The sequence below is a fragment of the Camelus dromedarius genome, chromosome 6 (genome assembly GCF_036321535.1).
Source record: "Camelus dromedarius isolate mCamDro1 chromosome 6, mCamDro1.pat, whole genome shotgun sequence".
NCBI classification, from domain to species: domain Eukaryota; kingdom Metazoa; phylum Chordata; class Mammalia; order Artiodactyla; family Camelidae; genus Camelus; species Camelus dromedarius.
The window spans coordinates 9973148-9997834 of record NC_087441.1 but is presented as its reverse complement, the minus strand read 5'-3'; the positions used below and the strand labels follow the sequence as shown (position 1 = coordinate 9997834).

The following is a 24687-nucleotide window of genomic DNA, read 5'->3' as shown; positions in this document are numbered from 1 at the left end:
GAGAAAGTATGGCCCTGCCCACACTTTGACTTTGGTCTTATAGCCTCAAGGACTGTGAAAGAATAAATTTCTGTTGTTTTGAAGCCACCCGGTTTGCAGTACTTTGTGACAGGAGCGCTAGGAAACTAACTCATATGGAAGTCATTAACATCCAGGCCTCATCTAGTCTACGACATGACTTTCTGACTTTGAATACTTCTAAGGCAAGAAATTCAAGTACTGTTCTTTATGTATGATGAGAACCATCCTTGAAAAACTCTTTAAAAAACTTAAGAAGCATTTTGGAACCACACTGGCAGCAGGGCCTACCCTTAAGCACACTGAATGGGGAGTGAAAAGCCTTGGGTCCCAATACCGACTTCATCAGGACTTTCCATGCATTCCACCCCCTCGGTGCTTGTTTCTTGCTTTGTAAAATAGTGATAGTAATGGTCTCACTATGGTGAGAACTACATTAGCTAATAAATGTAAAGCAATTAGAACAGTCGCTGGCCCATTATAAGCATTCAATAAATGTTAGCTATAATTATCATGTCTGACTAAACATTTTGGTTCCATTCCCATTTTAGACTTACAAAAAATTTCACAGGCATATTTTTAGAATGCATATATCAATTTGTAAATTACTTACATATCACCATATCAACACTTCTTTCCCATCTCCAAGTAATTCTTACCCAAATTGACCTTTGTAACCTCAGAAACCCTGCTCCTAAGACCACTAGAAAGAGGAGTGAGTAGGGAGAGGGAAAAAAGGGAATAAAAAGAAAAGACTGCTGGTTTGAGTTCCTATGGAATTGAAATTCTACGAAGCAGCATCAGGAAGGATCAAAGGGAATGAGAAGTTTGGATGAGGCTATTTGACAAGCCAGGCGCTGAGACAAGCAGCATCCTTTGCTGTCAATGTAGGAAATGTGACATTGGTCTGAGTTCTTCTCATGCTGTTCCACGACCCAGAGAATTATTTAGAAATCTGTGTCATCCTCGGCCCATAGTTTTGTACTCATGATGGAGCTCTCCGTGTGACAGCGCATTTGAGAATCATCAGGGCAGCTCTGTGCAGCACCAGTCAAGTGGAGGGGTGAGCTATCTTCAGGATAATTCAGCAAATAGGTTGCAGATTTGCCAAGCCCAACCCTCCGTTCGCATAGCGCTCACCAGCATCTGCTAACAGTTGTCACTGTCCTGTTCTCAACAGCTTCCCAGATATCTTCAATATTTATTATCACCATAAGCACTTTGCCCAGCTCTCTAGTAATTCTGCTGTAATTCCCAATGCCTCCTTCTTTCATCTTACCTAATAGGACAATATGAGGTGGGGCCTCCAGCTAAGAAAAGGCCGGAGGTGAACAGCTCTCACAGTGGGGAGGGTAGCGCTAGCCAATGTCAGAGATTTTTGAAGAATACTTCATACTTCTGAAGGCCAAATCCCAAACTTTATCCTGTTGAGAAACTAATTAGCTAGTGCAATGTCCCTGACTAATCTTCTAGGCTTTCTTTCACAAATTAAGTATAAAATAAGATCACCCTGATAACTTGTATATTGTGTAATTTTTTTTTTTAAGTGTGCACCTTGCAATGGTAACCAAATGTAATCCAATGGGATTTAGTCCCATGTATCAGTCGAGGCTCACAGCCACCAAAGTAATAAATGCAGGAGGGAAGAAAGCCTGACGGATACCTGTGTTGACAATAGAAACAAGAAAAGGGGTTTCGTAGAGAAAAGGGGGAAAAGGCAATTCATATTGTGAATGGTGTTGGTGCTGACATGTAGCTGGCACCTGGAAGAAATAGCTTTTATTGGATGTCAGCTTAAGAAGAAGAAAAGAAAGGAAACAGGAGGGAAAAAACTAGCTGAATGAGTACAAGGGAAAAGATCAATAACTCCCTCTGATGTTTTTTTGGCAAATTGGCCAAGAAAGGGCTGAAGTCTTTACTGGCTGACAATTCTGGCATCTTTCCCAAATAGAAACGTTGCAGCCAAAAAATGCACTTAGAGAATTTAGTGAGACAATTAGTTTGGGAATATGTATTAAAAGGCACAGCACAGACTGACAAATTGACTGTCATCAAGACGCGTAGGTCCACCATGATGCTGTGCACTGGTAACCGGCTGGGGAAGGGATGGGAGCCCCGACGCCCAGCTTGTGTGCTCAGCATTCAGCAGTGCTTGGAGGTAAGACCAAGTAATTTATCACCCAAGTCCAAACACTTTAGGAATGAGAGGCGGTGCTATGAATAATCACACTGGGCCGTACGTACAAACCCAGACTCTCCCAGGCCAACCAGGGTGTAGCAATACCCGCCCAGGGACACTAACTCCCCCAGAAACCCTCTGTCATAGACTAGGATCCTTGACCTGCACAGCTGCTGTTATACCACAAGCCTTCACTCACAAGAAGCCATAGGTAAAAAGGGGAAATAACTTGAGTTAAATTTGTTACTCCTGCTGGAAACATCACCTCCGATCACTTGCCTATCTGCCATCGGGACATCAGTCCTACCCTTCGGCAATTTTTACACTTTTCCTTTTCATCTAGTCAAGGAGATTTTCACCCCAGAGTTTTCATTCTGGATTAAATAGGGACAGGTGGGCATTACTGTTATTCACTGAAATGTAAACATGAATGAATGAAAGCAACACAGCCGTGTTTATTTCCATGAGGCTGTGGCATCCAGTAATTTGAAAAGAAGGCAGAGAACCAAGTATGGTCACAAAGCTCTAGTTTGCTTCCAAATGCAGGAATTCAGTCAGTTGTAGCAAACTATTTTCATTAGTTCAATTTTCATCATTTTCAGTTCTGCAAAACTACTTTTTTATTACCATAGGAATGTAAGTTTTCCTCTTCCTCATTTCTGTCTTTCCCTCCCACCCCGAGCCGCTCAGGTAGTTCTATTTTTGAATCGTAATAGGTGCACATTTGTCTTTATTAAGTTTTGTATTAAGCCATGAAAACAAAACAGAGACACTTGTGGAATTTCATTGGCAGTCTGGAATATGAAAAATAGTCATTTAGCAGCCGGGCTTTTCTGACCAAAACTTTTAATTCACCCTCAGTGCTGTCCCACAGAGGCTGAGAGTTCTGGCACCTTGCGGTAAGGTTGCCACAGAATCGTAGGAGATTATTTTAAGTACTGCTAGAGTAACGTGTATAGTACGCTTTACTTCTAAAGCACTGTCCTTAACAGGGTCCATTTATCTTAACAAGAATTTTGTGAGACGTCATAGAAAAAGTGCATCTACGACCAGTTAAGTTAGTAGATTAGAAACTGAGACAGAGGGAGAAAGCTGGTCGCCCAGAGCCACACTGTTGATCACAGACATGCTTAGCAGTGGGCACTGATCATCTGACTTTGATACTGACTTTTTATAGAAACTCCTAATGCAACCCTGCCACCATCTTAGAATGTTAAGATTTGTCACCTTGTAATTCGTAGCCACCCAATTTCTAAAGGAATCTGCTGTTGATATTTGACCTGTCACATAGAACATACCATTATCAGTAACACAATCATACAGTTGTGTTCTTTATGTATTCCTCAGCTAGTCGGCAACCCCAGAATGTAACCCATATTTGAAACCCAAATAATGAAAGCACTTGCAATCACTTTAGGTACCCTACTGAATTTAAAACCTTTAAATTTCCAAAAAAACATTTTGATAGCCTCATGGCCTCAACCATATTTAAAGAAATGTAATCACTCCAAATGTATGGTCCCATCACCAGCACCAGAAAATTTGATATAAATTTTTAGAAGAATGATAAACATTTTCAAAAGTGCTTGCTAAAGAGATTGTGATCATAAAATGAACTGTCTAAACCAGTGAACGGAGCATCAGGACAAGAAGGATAAGCCAGGAACACAAGCACAAACTAGGAGTGCCCAGTCTCCATGCTGGATATATCATCACTCTAGCTGAAGTCCAAAGGAGATTTAAGGAGAGATTTGTAAAGATCACGTTGGCAGAGTACAGATTTTAATAGGACGTGCTATGAATGTTCTTTTCTAACCACAATTTAACCAAACTCAAACATTGCTCTCTTTTGGTGATTAGCGATTCATGATGAAAGAAGTCTAAAAAATGAAAATAATATTTTGTCCATTTCTGCTAATGAAAAAAAAATAGCTAGGGTTTGGACAAAGAATAGAAAAGAAATTGTCTTTCCTCTGGGCCAAAGCCAAGGACAACCTCAAAGAGACTGTATTCAGAGATGAAAAATCGAGGAACTAGGTCAGGAATGTGACCAAAGTTGGGGGACCCAAGATGCGATGGAAGGGGGTTTCTAACACAAGAGGCTTGCTGAATGTAGGGGGGTGGGTTCTGGGGCGAAGCCCTTTGTTTTTCATTTTTGTGTGTGGGCTCTTTGTGCTCTGAAGCGCTAGCCAGCAGTGATGTTTCCAGCTTGACGGAGAGCTGTGATTTAGCGAATGCTTCCCCCATGTATGGACTGCAAGCTGATGGTGCAGGTTTAGGAGAGCCTGTAATAACCAACTAAATGCATCTCTGAAAAGAACACAGACTTGGGCTCTTGCAAGGTAGCTCATGAAGCCATCATTACTGTATAGCTACACAATTCATGAACACGGCTAGAAAGAATATTCTGTTGCCACTTATCTGAAGAGGCTAAACACCTCCAGCACACTGCCTATTAACATGTAAAAGCAACACAGAGTCCTTTCACTTCACTCCAATTCCTGGCACCGCTTGGTGATCCTGTAGGGACATTCTCGTTAGGACTTGTTGCTTCCCCATTCAATATTATTAGTGGCAGACCGTTAGGCCAACAGTAATGCCCTGTTCTTTTGTTCTGGAAGGAAACATCTGTTCTTTTGTCAGTGAGCACATGCCAAAAACTCTGCAATTATGAGCAGAAGGCTCTTCAGGGAGTAGTCAATGCATCATCCAGCCTGGAGCACAGACCTTGGAAACTTCCTGCACTCTGGTCCCTGCAGCCCCTGGATGTTAGAAAACTGCTAGCTGGTCCCAGTGAGGTCCCCATCCTTAGGCTCCCAAGCATCCAGGCGGGAGGAGGGAGGAAGACAAGTGGCAAGTGTGGGGGTGCAGCAGAAAGTGGGGGTTAATCATTGAAGAGGCTGCATTAAAAACACAGACTCACTGGACAGGAGTGCGTAAGCCACCCACAGGGAGCAGACTCCTGTAAGTATGTGCTGCCGGGGTCCCAGCCTCCTGTATCATACGCTGCTCGCACACACAGCTAAAGGAAGAAAGCTGGAGAAAAGAAAACACTGGGAGGCGTGCAGACAAGGACTGAAGGAACCACTTAGGAGTCCTTGAGCTCTGACCTTCCAGTCTGTCAAGCGCAATGCCTCTCTCTCATCCTTGGCTTTCCAGGGCCCACAGGCAGGCTGAGGAGACTTGTTTCCTGGGTCTGAGCTCAGGTTGCACCCCCTGTAGCTCTCTAACCCTAGAGGAGTTACAAGCTCTCTGAGCCTCAATTTCTTTACTGTAAAATGAAAGCAGTAATGGTGTGTGTGGCATCAATTGGCTAACATATGTAAAATACAAAGTAATAAAGGTGTAAAATCCATTATCTAAGTTTCTACCTTCAGAAGTCAGAAATAGAAAAGTAAATTAATCCCAGGAAAAGCAGAAGCAAAACAATAATAAAGATTAGAGTAAAAATAAATGAAGTAGAAAACAGAAAGTACAGAAAAATTTTGTTCTTTGAAAATACTGATAAAATTGACAAATCTCTTGCTACACTTGTTTAAAAAGGGAGAGGGAAAGCACAACTTAACAGAATCAGAAATTAAAGAAGAGATAACACTGAAATTCTTTTAGACCTTAGAGCTTAAAAAGCAATATTATAAATAATACTATGCCAATAAATTTGATACTTAAATGAAAGTAATGATTTCCTGAAAAACACAATGTAAGAAAATTGACTACAGAACAAATATAAAATTTAAGTAGCCCTAGACCTATTAAAGAAATTAAATTCACAATCAAAACATTTTCACAAAGAAAACTTCAGGCCCAGCTGGTTTTAATGCTAAATGCTAAATTCTATAAAACATTTAAACAAGAACAATACCAATTCTTAAACAAAAATACTCTCAGAAAATACAGAAGGAACAAAAGTCTCCCAACCTTTTTCATGAGTTATTATTCTGATACCATACTAACAGACACATTCCAAGGAAAGAAAACTATAGATGAAAAAAATCCCTTGTAAACATACATGCAAAAATCACCAACAAAATATTAACAAGTAGAATCCAGCAATATATGTAAAGGATATTATGCCATGACAAGGCGCAGTTTATCCAGGAATGCAAGGTTGGCCCAACATTTGAGAATCAATCAATGTAATTTACCACATTAAGACAGGAAAGAAAAAAATCACATCAGTATCCCAATGGATGCAGAATTTGCATTTTAGAAAATTCAACAGCAATTCATTAAAGTTCTCAGCAAACTAGACATAATATAAAACTTCCTCATCCAGGTATAAGGTATCTGTGGAAAACCTACAGTAATAGCACGCTTAATGGTGAAAAATAAATGCTTTCCCCTGAATATTAAAGACAAAGCTATTTGCTCTCACCACTCTCCACTAGGATGTAATATTGACTGAAGTTCTGCAATAAGGCAAGTAATAAAAATAAAATGCACAGAATTTGAAAGTGAAAATTTTATTTACAGAAGACACAATTGTCTGTATAGAAAATTCTAAGGAATCTATAAAAAGAGCTACAAAAATTGATGTTAATTTAATAAGGTCATAGGTTAGGTCAATATACAAAAATCACATGTGTCCCTGTATACCAACAATAAACAACTAGAACTGAAAATCTTAAAAAAATAAAATAAAATTCATAGCGGCATCAAAAACAAAACCAAAAATTGTACTCAGGAATAAATTTAACCAAATATGTGAAAGACCTATGCACTGAAAACTACAAAATATTGCTGAGAGAAACAAAGGATATAAATAAATGGAACATTATATCATCTGCATAAATTGGAAGACTCAGTATTATTAAGATAAGCATTTTCCCCAGATTGAGCTCAGCTTCAAGGTAATCTTGATTAAAATCCCATCAGATTCTTCACAAAAATTAACAAGCTACTCTAAAAATGTATGTGGGTATGTAAAGGACATGGAATATAGCCAGAAAATTTTTGGAAAATAATAAAATAGGAGGGAGGGTTTTCACTACATGAGTCCAAGACTTACTCTAAATACACAGAAACTAGTACATGTGGTTTCAGTGTAAGGGAGAACACAAAATAATGAAACAGAAAAGAGGCCAGAAATAGATCCAAACTTATATGGTCAATTGATTCTCAACAAAGGCACCAATGCATTTCAATAAAGAACACTGTATATTGGTATAAAAAAATGAACCTCAAGCCCTGTCTCACACCATTCACAAAAATGTATTTGAAATGTGTTAAAGACTCAACATAAAAGCTAAAATCATAAAACTTCCAGAAAAATGTACAGGAGAAAAATCTTCACAATCATGGAATAGATGAAGATTTCTTAGGACACAAAAAAGCATTAAAGGAAAAACCAACAATTACACTTGATCAAGATGAAAACTTCTGGTATTCAAAAGATGCCATTAAGAGAATGAAAAGGTAATCCAGAGTCTGGGAGAAAGAAAGAAAGAAAAGGAAGAGAAGGAAGGAAGGAAGGGAGAGAGACAGAGAGGCAGAGAGAGAGAAAGAGAAAGGAAGGAATGAAGAAAGAAAGAAATTAAGAAAGAAAAGAAAAGAAAAGAAAAGAAAAGAAAAGAAAAGAAAAGAAAAGAAAAGAAAAGAAAAGAAAAGAAAAAGAAAAGAAAAGAAAAGAAAAGAAAAAAAGAAAGAAAGAAAGAAAGAAAGAAAGAGAGAGAAAGAAAGAAAGAGAAAAGGAAGGAAGGAAGGAAGAAAGAAAGAAAGAGAAAAAGAAAGGAAAAGAAAAGAAAGAAAGAAAGAAAGAAAAGAAAGAAAGAAAGAAAAGAAAGAAAGAAAGAAAGAAAGAAAGAAAGAAAGAAAGAAAGAAAGAAAGAAAGAAAGAAAGAAAGAAAGAAAGAAAAGAGGGAAGAGGGAAGAGGGGAGGGAGGAAGGAAGGAAGAGAAGAAAAGATACTCTTTTGTGAAGATATAGCTTCTTTTTTTAACATGTCCCCATCATTATTCAATAACAAGATCTTAAAAATTATTTCCCATTTCTTAAACATAATCAAAAGACTGAGATAAAGATTCTCTGGCCACAGTCCAGATAAAAGCAGAGATGAAAAAGGGAAGAAAAGGTCTGCATGGAACAGGATACCTGCAGGGTGGTGATAAAGCTATATCCAGAGACATTCAGTTGGCTGAGCTCTGGGAGGAATTCCAGAAAGGGCTCTCAAGTGAGGAAGCTGAAGATTCACCCTCAGTGCTGAAGTTTAAAGGGCAAAACTATTTTAAAGCTTAACTTTTGGTTTTGTTTAATTTTCAAGTTTATTTAGGTATAATTTACATACAATGAAATCCACTCACTTTGAAAGTACAGTTTTATGAGTTTTGACAAATGGTAGAGGTATTAAAACAATCAAGATATAGAACATTTCCGTCATCGTCCCACTTCCAGGCCCAAGTACCACTAATCTATTTTTAATTGCAGTATTTTAGATTTTTTTTTTAAAACTTCATATAAATTTCCTTGTATCTGATTTCTTTTGTTCAGCATAAAACCTCTCAAATTTTTCATTTCTGTGTTTGTGAGATATGCCACAAGTTGTTTATCCATTAACCTGCTGATGGGCATTTGGGGTAATTCAGGTTTTGGGCTATTATGAATAAAACATAAGTTTTCATTTCACTTGGGTGAAAACCTAGAAAAAGAATTTCTGGTTTGTATGGTAAGGAGATGTTTAATTTTGTAGGAAAGGATGGTTCCCAAAGTGGTTGCAGCATTTTACATTCTCACCAGCAAAGCATGAGAGACCCTGTTGTTCCACATTCCTGGTATTGTCCACAGTTTTAATTTTAGCCATTCTAGTGGGAGAAATGGTTTATCATTGTGACTTTCATTTGCATTTCCCACATGGCTAATGATAATTGAGCATCTTTCCATGTGATTATTGGCCATTCAGACATCTTTTGTATAGTTTCAATTAAAACTTTTGTCCATTTTTAAATTGTATTGTTTGTGTTCTTACTGAGTTGTAAGATGTCTTTGTGTTCTAGATATTTGTTCTCTGTAAGCTATATGCATTGTGAATATGTTTCCCGGGGCTAGAAAATAAATCTTCTTTGTGTCTCCCATAATTCTTCCCTGCTTGTCTCTGTTATAGGGGCAGTAATATAAAATATAGATAAACCAATAAACTGAGGACCAACTAGGTATTAGCCCCAGTCAGAGAAATAGGAATAAGAAGTCAAGACCCATGCTCTCCAGGGGTGGAAAACTCAAGTGTCAAAAAACAGCAAGGCATTCTCTGATAGGCAGGCAAAAGCAGTGTGGCATGGAGCATAGACCACAGTCAGCCTTATTAAAATAAAATTCTGTGTAGTGTTAACCAGATTTGGTCCCCCCTAAGTAGCAGAATCCAGATATTATGCATAACAATAATTGAAAGTGTTCTGATAATCAGGCATTTAAAAATTTGTATTACATTTTTTGAGCACCCAGCATTGATCTGAGCATTTGAAAAATATGAGCTCATTTAATATAGTGACCGTACGAAGTAGGTGTGATCTTGAGAATGGCAGCAGTATCTGGCAACTGGTTAAAAAAATGCAAATTCTCGGGCCCCACCGGAAACAGACAGAATCAGAAGTTCTAGGGGTGGGTTCCAGCCCTCAGATTAACAGGGACCATCCAAGTGATTTTGGTAAAACTAAAACTTGAGAATCACTGGTCAAAAGTACTGTCTTCTTGCTTAAAAGGTGTGGTCTCTCTTAGCATCGATTACCTGCTTTATCAAACTTCAATCTTTAAGCGCTGAGTCTTTAACATTCCATCTGCATCAAGGGCTTCCTTTTTTAAAATTCTGCCAACGCTGGTTGTGGCCGGGGCTGCGGCAGCCGGTGCAGCTGTGCTTGCCGGGGCGGTGCGGATGCTCTCTGTGGCACCTGCCTTCATATCAGCATATCAGATTCTCTCTCTCGCTCTCTGTTTTTCACTATGGCCAAAGAAGGGTTTCAACATCCCTCTGGCAACAAAATATGCTACCTGCTTGAGAGGAAGTACGTCTACCATCATGCAGAAACAAGAATACCATGTTACTTTCCATGCAGCCTCCTTACACGTGTCCCTAGTAAAATGCCTCAAATAGTCCAGTCACTCGGAGCCACAATAGTGCTTCAGAAGAGGCTGGGCTAGTCAAAGTCAGGTAGAGACGGAGGCGCAGACAACACGAGCAAGGACTGTGGGGCTTTGTTTTTAATAGTAAATATGTCAGTTCTCCCCCTCTGAGCATCGAGTGGGAAATGATCCATGCATTGGAACAAAAACAAGAGCTCCACATCAATAAAACAAGAACACACATCATCCGGCACACACGTGAACCTCAGCAGGTCATCGTGGCTACAGGATCCACAGGAAACACAAAAATGAGAGTGGAGGGGTGGGGCTGGGGGCGGACCCAGGCACCATCCCAGAGACTACAGGGCTCAACATAAACAGCTATTCTTCATCGAAAAGTGAATAGCTTTGAGAAGAAAATAATCAACCTGTGGAAGTGAGTTAGGAGAAGGAAAGAGGGTGTGATTAAAGTCATCCTCTCAAGGAGCTGGAAGGGATGTTAGATACCTTCTCGGACAACTTACTGGACTTACAGAAGAAGATCAGGTCCTTCTGGTTGGAACCAAGTGATTTTCAAGCTAAGATCAGCTGCTCCTCAGGGGTGAAGATGTGGACTCAGAACTTGGTCTCTTGGCTTTAATTTGAGTGGTTAAAGTCCCTACTTTTCTGAAAAGTGCAAATGACTGAACCTCAGACAAGGGGAGATCATCATGGACTAGAGGCTCTCAGGATCATTCAATTAGAAAAGCAAGGCTTAACTTAGGTGCTAAATGGGATGAGGATCAGAGCAGGTGTGAGAAGTATTACAGGATGCCCTGAAAACCTCATGGAGTATGAAAACTGTATCTATAGCCCAGGGAACAAGGCTATAAAAGGCTGTCTCCTAAAAAGAAATGGGCTAAATTTTCACTAGGTGAGACATCTCCCATGGTCACAAATTCTACTTTATGATCAGCCTAACAAGAAGGCACATGTCACCAACACAACTCCGGTGCTTTTCCCCATGAGTCATCCCCGCCTGAGTCAAGACAGGGCCCTAGCAGTGTCCACTAAGAGAGTTTTTAAAAAGTAAGCTCACAAGGAAGAAGTGGCATTTTGATGCGCCTGGAGGATGCTGCAGTTTGCAGTCCTTTCACACAGACCTTTAAAAATGTATGAATGGGGTTTCTGCCCCTATTTGCATTCTAAAAAGATGGTCTTTTTTTTTTTTTTTAACATTATCTGATATTGTTCCCAACTCAAAAATAAACACAATGAAAAGAACAATAAACTTCAACATGTTTAAATAATGCACAAAGGGAAATAAGAAGAAAAGCAATACCTCTTTGTTTCAGCCTGCCCTTAAACATTCCTGTGAAAATCCATCTTATTATATTCACGGGTCCTAATTTAAAGAGTAACAGACCCGGTGGGAGGCCAATGACTGTTAATGCTGCTATTGTTAACATCATGAATGGTGTGGGGCTTTTTCCTGTGCAGGCACCACCTTTTGGAGCAAAGGAAAGGAACACGGTGGTTCTGCTATTATCCAAATTGGCCTCCGGCATCCACTCTGGGAAGTGACTGGGGCCAGCTGCTCTTTCTCAGGTAACCATGGGGAACACACACACTTGTGCCATTAACCTAACTGGCCACTGGGTGTGACCACGCTCCACACAAAAGGAAGCTGAGCGCGCTCAGCTTTCCTGGGACAGAGTTCAGACACGCGCATGCGCGCGCGCGCACGTGCACATACACAGCCCAGGAAGACGAACGCCCCAGAAGGGAAAGTTTAATCAGGCAGCTCATGTTTGTGTTTAACTTCCAAACAGGCGCTTCAGATCAACTTTATTAATTTTCCTTTTACTCCAAAAAGGGTATCTCATCTTTCTAATAGGCCTTGATTAAAGGATGAGACGCAAAGGGAACATGGTTTTGTATTCCCAATAAAACAAATAAAAAAAAAAAATCACCCTCTGCATGAACTTGTTAAAAATGAAAATATAAGAAGGAGGGGAGCGGAGAGTGAGTCCTCAGAAACTCTCACACTGGCTGGGTCTAAACACTCCTGCAGTAAAATGTGTGCACCCAAAAATCTGTGCCTCTGATTCCCCACAGCTCACGGTATCTGCGGCTGGAATGCAGACACAACTCTCTCCAGGTTTCTTTTGACTGGCAGAGCCAAATACCTCTGGTGGAGTGAATGAGACCCACACCCACAGCAATTTTTTCAAGAAAACTGATTGGCTGTGATAAGCACTTGGGTCCAAGTGACACAGAAGATAGCTTAACTCAGCGGCGTCTCGTGATACTATCGGCAGATGAGGCTCTTCCTTTCCTTTTCAGGGAACGCTTTAAATGGTAGAGCAACCGAAAGAGGGATACAGTCCAGTTTTGCAAAGAAACTTGAAAAGTTCACTACTCACATCGTTTTTAACTCAGCCTTCTAACTACCACCACTCCCAGCCTCAAAATAGACCCACACCCACACACACTTGCTCACATACGGCCCCCCCCCGCCCCGCCCCAAGGATGGAGCCTATTTTCCTTAACAGTGACCCAGAGTTTAAACTGCATCATTTTCTTTGAGCCTACACAAAGGGGTAGTCATTTGATTTATACCATTTTTCCCCAAAAGGTTCCTGGTACTTTCACAAGGCTATGTTGAAGAGTGGAAAGAGACACATTATGTTTCCACGAAGAAGCAGGGTCCAACATTGCCCTTAAGAGGACATCCGATTTTTCTAGCATCTTATTTCAGACATTCTTAATGTGTATGTGCAACGCTCAGAAAATATTTGTTGATTGCTAACTCTGTCTGAAAATCAGTTGGAAGATGTTTTTCCAAGTCTGCCAATTTACAGAGATCAGCTAAGTGCCTGGAGTTCCTCCATGTTCCTTAGCTGAGGATATTTTTCTTTATAGAAATGTTTTTGAGGGGAGTCTACAAACTGAACAAGAAACCACAGACTCCGAGCTCAGACTGGAAATCTTCAGTGGGTCCTGGAGTCATTGTACTTCCATACCAAGCATGACAACTGGCATTTTTATCTTTAAATAAAGTATTGCATCCTACATAATTTCTGAGTGCTTAAAAGGAAACTTGGACACAGTTAATGAAAACAAAATCAATCACATGGTCCTTAAGATTTGCATCCCTGTCACTTTTTACCTTAATTTTTTTTCAGAAAAAAAAAATTTGAAGTCATGCTCGTGGCCAAGAGTGTATTGACAGGTATTTTAACATCTCAAGACAGTAAAATCAGCAGCTGCTTTTCTGTAAGAAGGAAATTTTAAATGTATATCTCCTTACTGAGATGAAGGTGAGAGACCAGATTTACTTTGTGCCATTTCCTGGTACTACTCGGACTCAAATCAGTTCCGACAGTAATGAACTAAGAAGTCACAGGGCAGTTGCTTTAAAGTTATTTTCCATGTCAAACTGCATGGGGGGTTATAAGTGCCAAAGATAAAAACTGACTCAGAGACTACTGGTTGTTAATTTTTATCAATCAGCAATCAATAGGAACCATCAGAATTAGAATGCCGGAATTAGAGTGGTCTGTCATCAATGGGTTCAAGTTTAAATGAAAGGAAAAATAAATTCTGCGTGGAGAACAGAACTTCCTTTATCTGACCCCTGCTTGCTTTATTCCAGCTTCATCTCCCAGTAACCAGCCTGGCCTTGAAACCTATTGCAGCTTTTCCTGAACACATCAGCTTTCAAACATCTGTATTTTTTGCACATGCTGTAGCCTGAAAAGCATCACCCTGGGCCTTAGTTTGCCTGCCCAACTTAACAAACTCTTCCTTACCCCTTCAGCCGAAGTAAAAGTGTTACCTCTTATAGGGAACCTTCTCCAAATGCCCCTCCTTGAGTGGGCCCACGGGACTGTAGGCATACTCCCCCTAGAAAGCACTGAACTTCTTGTTTTTGTAGTGATCATGTGGATTCACACGTGTCTCTGACAACAGGCTGGGCCCCCACAGAGCCTTGAACAGTATGTGGGACTTTGTAGGAGCTCAGTGAACATGGAATTGAGGAAGCAATGAAGAAGGCATGACTTAAGTGCATAAGTAAATTAATTCGTGTATGAACAAATGAATAAAATTTAGGCTTGGGTAGGGCCCTCCAACAGATGGGGCTCCCCCTGGAAACCAGGATAAAATGGAGGCACAACACAATGCATCTCCCACATGGTGGAAACATTCCCTGCATGTCTCGATGAGGAAGTGCATTCTAGCAGGCCCCAGAGAGCACACCCTCTCACGCAGGACCTGCCCCTGGGCCAAAATGGGCCTCTCTGGACCAACCCTTTTCCATTTTCCAGTTCAGACCATGAATTTTGGCACAACCCCGAACAGTCATATAAGTGCCACCTGATCTGATTTTAGCTCAACAGTTTCCAAACTCCTGTTTCCCTCTAATTTGGTATGAAAACTTTACCCAGGTCTCTTTCTTTTCCTTTTGCTTTTTTCTATGACTTTTCATTCTAGGGCATTCTATATGACTTCTCAGCCAAAAGTTTCTGCATCAAAATAAAGTGGTGGATAGAGATTCCTCTCTTTTAAATAAGCTAAATTGTGAATCTTCTTAAGTTTAAAAAAAATCATGTGATTCATACTTCCATTGCCTCACATTTAGAAAGATCCACTCTTCCTTGGTCAGTCTGCTATGTGAACCTATTCCGATCTGTTGCTTCTGTAACCATGGCGATGACCATGGCTCCAACCATCACCTCTGAGACAGGGGGTCCTGGATCAATAGGGTTGGCCCTGGACCCTTCTTCAAACATGAATCTCATGTGTCTAACAGCCGGTTAGACATATCCATTGGGGTGACGTGGTGGAATTTTAAAGAAGATGCTCCCCTAAACCAAAAGCACCCCCCGTCAAATAGCTCCCCAGCTTGCAGTTGTTATTTGTCACCTTCTTTAGTCATGAAGGCTGAACACTGCTAGTTTTCTTTGCTTGCTTTCTCTACCAAAATCGGACTTGTCCTCAGGTCCTGACTACTCTGTTACCAGTTACCTGGCAACCCACGCCCAGTTACATTGCACACATCAAATGCAGTCCTTCTCGTCCCTTCTGAACTTCATGGAACACCCACAAGATGTCGACATATTTGTCCTCGTGCTGGTTTCCCACCAAAGGATCGTAGGCCATTAAAATATAACACACTGGATTTCTTCCTCTGGCCTTTCACACAGCGCTAGGATTTATGTAATCATCAACATTTGTTAATATCAGATAAACAGCACATTGCCATCTTCTTTACATCACTATTTTCTCGGTTCACGCTGAGTGGTACTTCTTGCTCAGACTATTACAATCTCTTGTTTAACTCTTTTTCCTGCCTCTGAATCTGTTATTTTATCTAATCCATTATACACTACATTAATTTTCCTATGCTATTTCAGCCTGTCCAAAAACTCTTAATGGTTCCTCCTTGCTTAATGAAGTGAGGAAATCTCCTCTGGGTTTCTTAAAAATTTTAGACCCAACCTATCTTTCCATCTTTATCACCCACTATTGTCCTAATTTTTCCTTTCCTTGGTATCTCCTGACCATGGCTCTAACATTTTTAGGGTACTCATTTCCCATCTTCTTCCACCCTCCTGGTCCCCAGTGAAGGCCCCTCCATTTGTTTTCAGTGCTGTGTGACCAGTGTGAAAGTTGAGTGAACACTCTAGGCCTGGCATATGTCACCAAAGGTCTGTGTGAAGTCCTACTTTTGTTCACATTTATTTTTAACTTCTCTTCTTTATTCCTCATCTTCACTCTCTTTCTTCTCCAATTATGCAATATATATCCTTTTATGATATCTATGCATCTGTATATTATGAAGGTATCTAGACATATAAGTATATATATACATTTATTTTAAAACATGCAATATTGTTTTGTGAATTTTAAACTTACACAAATGATATTATGCTATAGCATTTTTTCTGATCTCTTTAATTCATCACTCCTTTTGAGTATAACTCCTTATAAATCTAGACCATTATTTCCATCTGCTGTTCCATTTTTCACTTTTACTTACCCCACCCTCCTATATGAGTACCTAAGTTGTCTCCAGTTGCTTGCCAGTGAAAACAGTGCTGCAGAAAGTATCCTCATACCAGCTTAGTTCTACTGTATGTGTTAAGTTCAAACTTAAAGAGCACCTCTGTGAGTAAATTGCCATCAGATATGTACTTTCTCTTTGGATCTTTCATTCATTCATTCCTTAATTAAAGCAATATATATTGAGTCCCCACTATATTGTAATCCCTTTTACAGATGCTGGGGGGGTCCAGCAGTGAACAAAAAATAAAAAGCCCTAATGGAGCTATATGTAGTCAGGACAGAGAGGCAGTAACCACATAAACAGGTAAAATATATAGATAGCCACATACTAACAAGGGCTACAGAGAAGAATAAAACAAAGAAAGAAGATAGGAGGTCCAGTTTGAGAGAGGGCTAAAACTTGAGGGAACAACATTCCTGGTATAGGAAACAGCATGTGCAAAGGCCCTGAGGCAGGAGTACTTTAGGCACATAGTGTTCATAGACAGCAAGTGGGCCACACTGCCTGGCGTGGGGTAAGTGAGGGTAGAACTGAAATCAGAGAGTTAATGGGGAGCCAGATGAAGTACCAAGGGACCCACCTTCTACTTGGCTTCTCTCATAGGACATATCCCTTTAAGCTTTTGTTAAAGTTTTATGGATTATCATCTCCTTGACCAGATGGTCTCTGACTTTGTGCTCTTCATAGCACCCATCACCACAAGTGGTTGTTGAAAGAATGAGACACAAAGGTCCAACCTGGTGTGTGACTCTCCAGAAGACACACTGAGAAGAAGTGAGAAGCAAAAGGATGTCTGTGGCACTGTGCACACAGTGTTGGGCATTGTGCCAAGATTATAAGAGCCCTAATCTAATACAGACAATTGTAAGAGTGATAAATACAAGAAAAATGAGAATGCAGTTTTATAAAAATATGGTAGAAACACAAATATAAGAACTGAATCCATCCATATCTTTACTCTTTATAGAAATTTAATGTCTGTTGGGTTCAAACTGTCTCATGGCAGATACAGTCTCTGTCTGACCATACAAGATTGAAAGTCTGCCATATTAGAATTAGGTCTTGGTGCAAGTGAATGAAAATCCAGTTAACTATGCATCAAACAAGTGAAGTTTCATTTTCTCATGTAAATAGACAATCCAGAACTAATGAGGCCACTTCACAATCATAAGAAACCCAGGCTTCTTCTACATTATTGTTCCTCAGCCTAGACTCTTGACTCATGATCCAAGATGACTGCTTGAGCTCCAATCATTGCATTCACATTCCAGCCAGCAAGAAGAAGGAAAGACAATAAGGGCATATGCCCTCCCTTTTAGGACACTTTCCCCAAGTCACACAATGACACTTCCAAAGATTCTTCTTGGTCAGATCTGACTCCAAAAGGAGAGCCTTGCAAAGGAGAGCAGAAAATACAGTCTTTATTCCAAATGGCCATGTGTTCAAATAAAAAAAGTCAAGGATTCTATGACCAAGGGAATAGGAGAGATAAAACATTGAAAGACAAGAGTAGTTGCCCATATAACTATTTCTGTCCCCACTTTGCTCCAGACAAGATTCTAGTAGCCTAAAAAGATTCATGAATTGTAGCAAGAGAGTACATTGTGGTATATTTATACAATGGAATACTACTCAGCCATAAAAAATAATAAAACAATCCATTTGCAGCAACATGGATGGACCTTGAGATTGTCATTCTAAGTAAAGTAAGCAAGAAATAGAAAGAAAAACACCACATGATATCACTTATATGTGGAATCTAAAAAAAAAAAAAGACAAACAAAGTTATTTACAAAACAGAAACAAACTCACAGACATAGAAAACAAACTTATGGTTACCAGCAGGGGAAGGGGGTGGGAATGGATAAATTGGGAGTTTGAGATTTGCAGATACTAATACATATAAAACAGATAAAAAACAAATTCATACTGAATAGCACAGGGAACTATATTTACTATCTTGTAGTAACTTACGGTGAAAAAGAATATGAAAATGAATATATGTATGTTTATGTATGACTGAAATATTATGCTGTACACCAGAAATTGACACAACATTGTAAACTGACTGTACTTCAATTAATATATATATATATATACACAAAAAAGAATCAAGTATTAAAAAATAAATAAAATTTAAAAATGAATTAAGTGAGAAAGGAGAAAGCAGAATATAGTAAGGATATTAAAGTAACCCCAAAATGAGATTAATACAATAATGCCCATGATAGAGAGCAGGTACTTGCTACAGGGAAGTCATGAACTTGGTTCTCACCTTATAACAGTCAGCCCAACCAAGGAAGCCTGATAAGTTACACAGCTCAGTCTTCAAAGATAAAACAGGTTGACCGTTCAGGAAAAGCATACCTATCCAGGCAAAAGAGGAATTTCTCTCAGCAGCAGCATACCTATTAATTTTCACTTGAGAGGAAGCATTTTTTAAGGGAAGAAAGATTGGTAAAGTGGACAGAAGGCTCAGAGTGGAAGACCGGGTGAGAGAAGACATTGAATGGTATTAAACCACCTTTGATGGACAAGGAAGTGGATGGAGACAGAAGTTGAATAAAGTAAAAGGCAATGGGTTTAGAGCTAGGCGCCATAGGCTGGGTCTGCCAAGCTAGCCGAATGAAGATAGCACCATTGTACCCTGTGCTAATGATTTATTCCTTACACTCCTCAAAATTCCCACAGGGAATGCAAAGCAAATGAGTAATAAGGTCAGAGCCAGTAGGTAACAGGAGTGGTGAGGGGGTTACTATTTACCACCAGAGTCCACCAACCAGTACTGGTGGCCACCATTTCAGCATCCTTGCCCTAGAAAAAGAGGACACAGGACAGGCTGACCCAGTGCATGCCTTGTGGGGCAGAGAGGTCTTAGGATGCACCCAACACCCATAGTCCTGGCAAGCACCCCAGTTCCTCAGATTGGGCTACCTTGAGTAAACAGGACAACCTTCTGATACTTCATTTCTTCATCCATAAAAAATGTAATAACCTTGCTCACAAAGTTACTTTGAGAATCGATTGTGAAAACACAAATGTTAAAGTTATTGGCACAAAATAATGGGGACTAACTAGTCATAGACTTACTTCTACCCCTCTTAGAGCAAGTTCCTCAGGATAACACTAAAATGGAGCATTTCATTCTGTTGACTGTTGCCCTTGCTGTGCAGAATCATCTTAGTTTGATGGAGCCCTACTTGTTTGTTTCCGTTGCCTTTATTTTTGGTGTCCTATCCATGAAATTATTGCCAAAACCAATGTCAAAAGGCTTTTTCCCTTTTGTGCTCTAGGAATTTTATAGTTTAATGTATTATGTTTAAGTCTTTAATCCATTTTGAGTTGATTTTTGTGTGCAAAGATCCAATGTCATTCTCTTTGTTAAAATAGTATTTTCACACTTTGTTGAGACTATCCTTCCCCCATTGTGTACTCTTGGCACTCCTGTTAAAGATTAGTTGACTCTATGTACATAAAGTTACTTCTGGGCTCTCTATTCTGTTTCACTGGCCTGTGTGTCTGACTTTATGAAGTACCATACTGTTTTGATTATTGTAGCTTTGTAATACATCTTGAAACCAGGAAGTTGATGCCTCTAGCCTTGTTCTTCTTTCTCGATATTATTTGGCTATTCTTAGTCTTTTATGGTTCTATATGAATTATAGAATTATTTCTCTATTTCTCTAAAAAATGCCATTGGGATTTTGATAGGGTTTGCATTAAATCTGTACATAGCTTTGGGTAGTACGATCATTTTAAGAATACTAAGTCTTTCAATTCATGAGCACAAGAGGTCTCTCTATAAAAGGCACCTATAAAATGAGAGAAAATATTAATATTTGCAAGTCACATATCTTATTAGGGGTTAATCTTCAAAACATAGTAAGAACTCCTATAACTCAATAGCAACAGAACTAATAACTCAATTTAAAAATCAACTAAGGATTTGAAAAAAAACATTTCTCCAAAGAATACATTTGAATGGTCACCAGACACATGAAAAAATGTTCAATGTCACTATTCAACAGGAAAATGCAAATCAAAACCTCCATGAGTTATCACCTCACAGCTGTCAGGTCAGCTATTAAAAAATAAATAAATAAATAAATAAATAAATAACAAGTGTTGGTGAGGAAGTGGAAAATTGGAAACCTTAGATCTATCAGTGGGAGTGCAAAATGGTATAGCCACTATAGAATACAGTATGCAGCTTCCTCAAAAAAACTTAAAAAGAACTGCCATCTGATCCAGCAATCCCACATCTGGATGTTAATTTAAAAGAGTTGAAATCAGCATCTCAAAGAGACATTAATATTTCCATGTCTGTTGCAGTATTAGCCACAATCGTCAAGGTTCAGAAACGATTTAAATGTCCACCAACAGATGACTAGATAAGGAAAACGTGGTATAAAAATACTACTCAACCTTAAAAAAAGAAGGAAATTCTGCAAGATGTGACAAAATGCATGACCCTGAAAGTCATTATTCTTAGTGAAATAAGCCAGTCACAGAAAAACAAATACTGCATGACTCCACTTACATGAGGCATCAAAAACAGTCAGATTCATAGAACCAATGAATGGAATCATGGTTGCCAGGGGCTGTGGGAAGAAGGAAATGAGGGGTTACTGATAACAGGCATAAAATTTCAGTTAAGCGAGATGAGTAAGTTCTAAAGATCTGCCGTATAAAACTGTGCCTACAGATAACAGCACTGTACTGTACACTTAAGAATTTGTTAAGAGGGTGGATACTATGTTAAATATTCTCACCACAATAAAACAATTGTTTTAAAGTAAAATGAGGGGAAAGATTTATGGCAAGAGCATTGAGCCTTAACGGAGGTATGGGTTAATTCAGAATCCTCGAACGTCCATGTTTGTCATTTGTCATGCACATGCCTAGAAAAGCACCCTCTTAATTGCTGCAGCTCTCCAGAGGAAGGTGGTGTTTACGCTCAGTATGTAATCTTGCTTGGGCCCTTTTTTCTCAGTGTGATGGGTCCAAGATTATTGCTAATGGAAGCTAATCAATCCCCCCAAACTGGAGAAAATTCAGGCAGGGCAAATCAGGCTGTAAGCTACATCAGGATGTGTGTTATGTTTATGTCTTCATCACTGTATTCCCAGCACATCGAACAGAATAGGGGATGAGTAAATATTTGAAGAGTGAATAAAGATATTAAAGAACCATGGGAATTCAGATTTCATTCCATTTACATATGTGAGTGCATGTAGTAAAAAAACAAAAGATATATATTTATAGATGTAATTTGTGTTCCCCAAAAATTCATATGTTGAAGCCCAAACCTCCAAGGTGATGGGATCTGGAGAGGGGGCCTCTGGGAGGTAGACAGGTCATGAGAACGGAGCCCTCATGATGAGAGCGGTGCCCTCATAAGAAGAGAAGGGCGAGCGCGCTCTGTCTTCCTGTGTCCATCATGTAGGAACCCAGGAAGCAGATGGCTGTGTGTTAAGCCAGAACAGAGCTCTCAGCAGGATTTGAATCTGAATCTGCCAGCATCTTGATTTTGGACCTGTTAACCTCCAAACTGCAAAAAAATAAGTATCTGTGGTTTAAGCCACTGAGTATATGGTATTTTTTTATGGCAGGCAGAGATAAGATATATATGAATGTTTTCTGAAGAAACAGTAAAACAGGCAATAGAAAGCTGGTTTTCACCACAATGGTCCAGGAATATTGCGAAAAACAACCTTGAATTTAACCCTAAATCAATGTGCTAAATGATACATTATAACAAATGGGAAAAAATGCTAAAATTATCCAACAGTACCATTTATTATTTTTTTAGAACTTTTTTCTTTTTTTTTTTCGAATTTTGTTTAAATTGGCCTGCATGGCTATTATCAAGTGCAAAGGCCAATAAGCTTTTTATTTTTCACACCCATAGGAAATACGCCATTCCTTCATATATACAGTCATTTTTTTCAATAAACAATTTTTGTCCACCAGCTAAGAGTTCAAGCACTATGCTAGGTAATTAATGAGAAAATTAAATACTTCTGCCCTCAGAGAGTTTACAGTCTCATGAAGGCAGCAGACCCCTGCAGAGGTAATTGTAAAATAGAGGGTTAAGTAGAATGACAGAGGCAAAAAACCAGTTTGCCACAGCAGCACATAGACTTAGTACTTGGTCTACAGTCAAAGATAGCAGAGAAAGGATTTATTTCTCTAGAAAGATGAATCTTAGATCACTCTTGAAATTCAAATAGAACTAACCTGAGGAAAAAAGTTGGGAAAGGATGATCCAAGCAGAGGGACAGTGAGCGCAAAAGCCTGGAGACAGACGTGTATGTCGTCTTGGGAAACTGAAAGAATTTCTGTACTGCTGACCACGGAGGGACACAGATGCCACGGCAAAGTGCCGACTGCATATGCTGAGCTTGACACACCCACCCCGACCCCTCCCTCGCAGCGCCGGGGCAGGCCTGGCCAACTGGCCACGGCTTTCCCGCAGACCCCGGACAGCCTCCGAGTCCTTCTCAGCCTGGTGCTCTAGGGAGTCAATTCCAGTCCATCAGAAAGCAAGATGACATCTACTGGCCCTGTTTGCTAGCAGATGATGCGGAGCCTTTGAAGGTTACAAATAGGGGAAGAATAGTAGCCAGGTTTGTGATTTAAAAGATCTCTGTGGTAGAACTGTAGACAGTGGATGTGGGAGGGGAGCAAACAGAAGTGAAAGGATATTGCTATGTCTTATATATGAATCACTACAGGACGTAAATTCTTCCCATAACTTAAGTTCAAAACGAAATTAAAAAGCACGTGGTACGTAGCCCATAGAAGGGACTGGGCTGGCGCTGTGTCTGGCCCCATAATTAACATAAATTCCAAAGGGAATAGATTTTTGAACTTTCCCTCAGAAGTTTCCACATCTCAACTATGCTAACATTTGCTCCTGGTTATGAAGATGCTAAAGTTTATTTAGAAAAAAAAAATCACTTCATAATGAATGCAACCACCTTACTAAGGAGGGAAGAATGTTATTTGTAGCTAGTGTTTTACCACCAGAGAGTAGAGATCTAGAAACTTCAATAAGAAAAACTCAACAAGAAGGGAATGGTAATTTAGTTTGGTCTACACTGCTGTTACAGCCAGAGCAGAGTGACTTTCAAAATAACCTCAGCTGGGCTTGTTGAATTAAGAGACTGAACCATTTTTTTTCACCTTTTTTTTTTTTTTTTTTTTTATATCTCAGCAGAACTGCCACTTGTCAGTCGATTTGTTTTCAATTCCCAGGTCTCTCTGGTTTGTTTGTAGCTACTATGTTTTTCCCTTTTTAAGTGCATGGGGAAGGTTAGAGTTTTGATAGTCCATGTCCTCCCAAAGGCTCCAGGGATGCAAGGAAGCAAACAGAACTAAACTGACAAGGGATGTATCAGTGGGAAAAAACACGAGACAGGAAGGCCTGCTCTCATCACACAGGTGGAGTTTTCCCAGGAATGCTGGGGAGGCGACAAATCAAGCAGAGGGCATCAGATACTCAACACCAGGCATTTAGCAAGAGGAGACGGGAAGAGGAGATTCCTGAGTCGTTTTATACAGGGGTGGCATTCTGCAGGCTTGAGGCATCTGGGCATTCCGTAAAGCATCTCTGAGGCACTTCGCACTGCCAAGTCTAGACTTAAGGAAAAGGACACCAGCCTGAAGAGGGCAGGTGGTACAGGTAAGCGGAAGCAGAGCACAGGGAACGAGGAGGGGAAATTCCTTTCTCAGGGAACTCCATGCCCAAAAAGTGAAAGCAGGAGAAGACAGTTGTGCTGTTTCCATTGAGAGAGACAGAGGCTGGGAGCCTGAGAAAGAGATGTTTATCTAAAGGCAGGAGTCTGGGAACTCTGACCCCACCCTCTGACTATCTCCCACGCCATAACTGAAATAAATTTATATTACCACTGATTTCTACTCGTTGTGTTTGTTTTGGGGGAGGGGTTTCAAGGAAACCAGAAGACACTATTAAGAAATTTAAATTCATTGGGTTATGCTTTAATCTAGAAAGCAATTAAGATGAATTTTAATGGCAAGATGTACCCCCCTACTGCCAAAACTTCAAAACTTGTGGAGTCATTTTACTTTGCTTTCAACACCTAGAAAACAAACCATTTAATCAGTCTGTTCTTTCTATCAAGGAACAGCAGTTCAAATCCAGAGACTTGAGAAAGCAAACAGAAAAATTGATGATGCAATGTCAATGACGCCTTAGGTCCATACAGATACGGTCCAACCCCACATGGCCAGCTGTGCTGGGAGTTAGTCATCAACAGGCAGGGTCTGGACAAAAGTGGGACCATCAGAGGTGAGTTTACCCCAGGCAGGCATCCTCGAGTTCCTGTTTCACCCCTAACCTCTCTCTTCAACACAGCCTCCCACC

At 39.9% G+C, this 24687-nt stretch overlaps 1 long non-coding RNA gene across 1 annotated transcript in view; it reads right to left on the bottom strand.

The window, feature by feature from the left end:
* Positions 1-20889, bottom strand: part of LOC116154448 (uncharacterized) — a 221364-nt gene extending 200475 nt beyond the window's left edge. Inside the window, exon 1 of the long non-coding RNA XR_010381207.1 lies at positions 20839-20889. This is a non-coding gene — a long non-coding RNA (uncharacterized LOC116154448). The remainder of the gene's footprint in view (positions 1-20838) is intronic.
* Positions 20890-24687: the final 3798 nt, after the last annotated feature.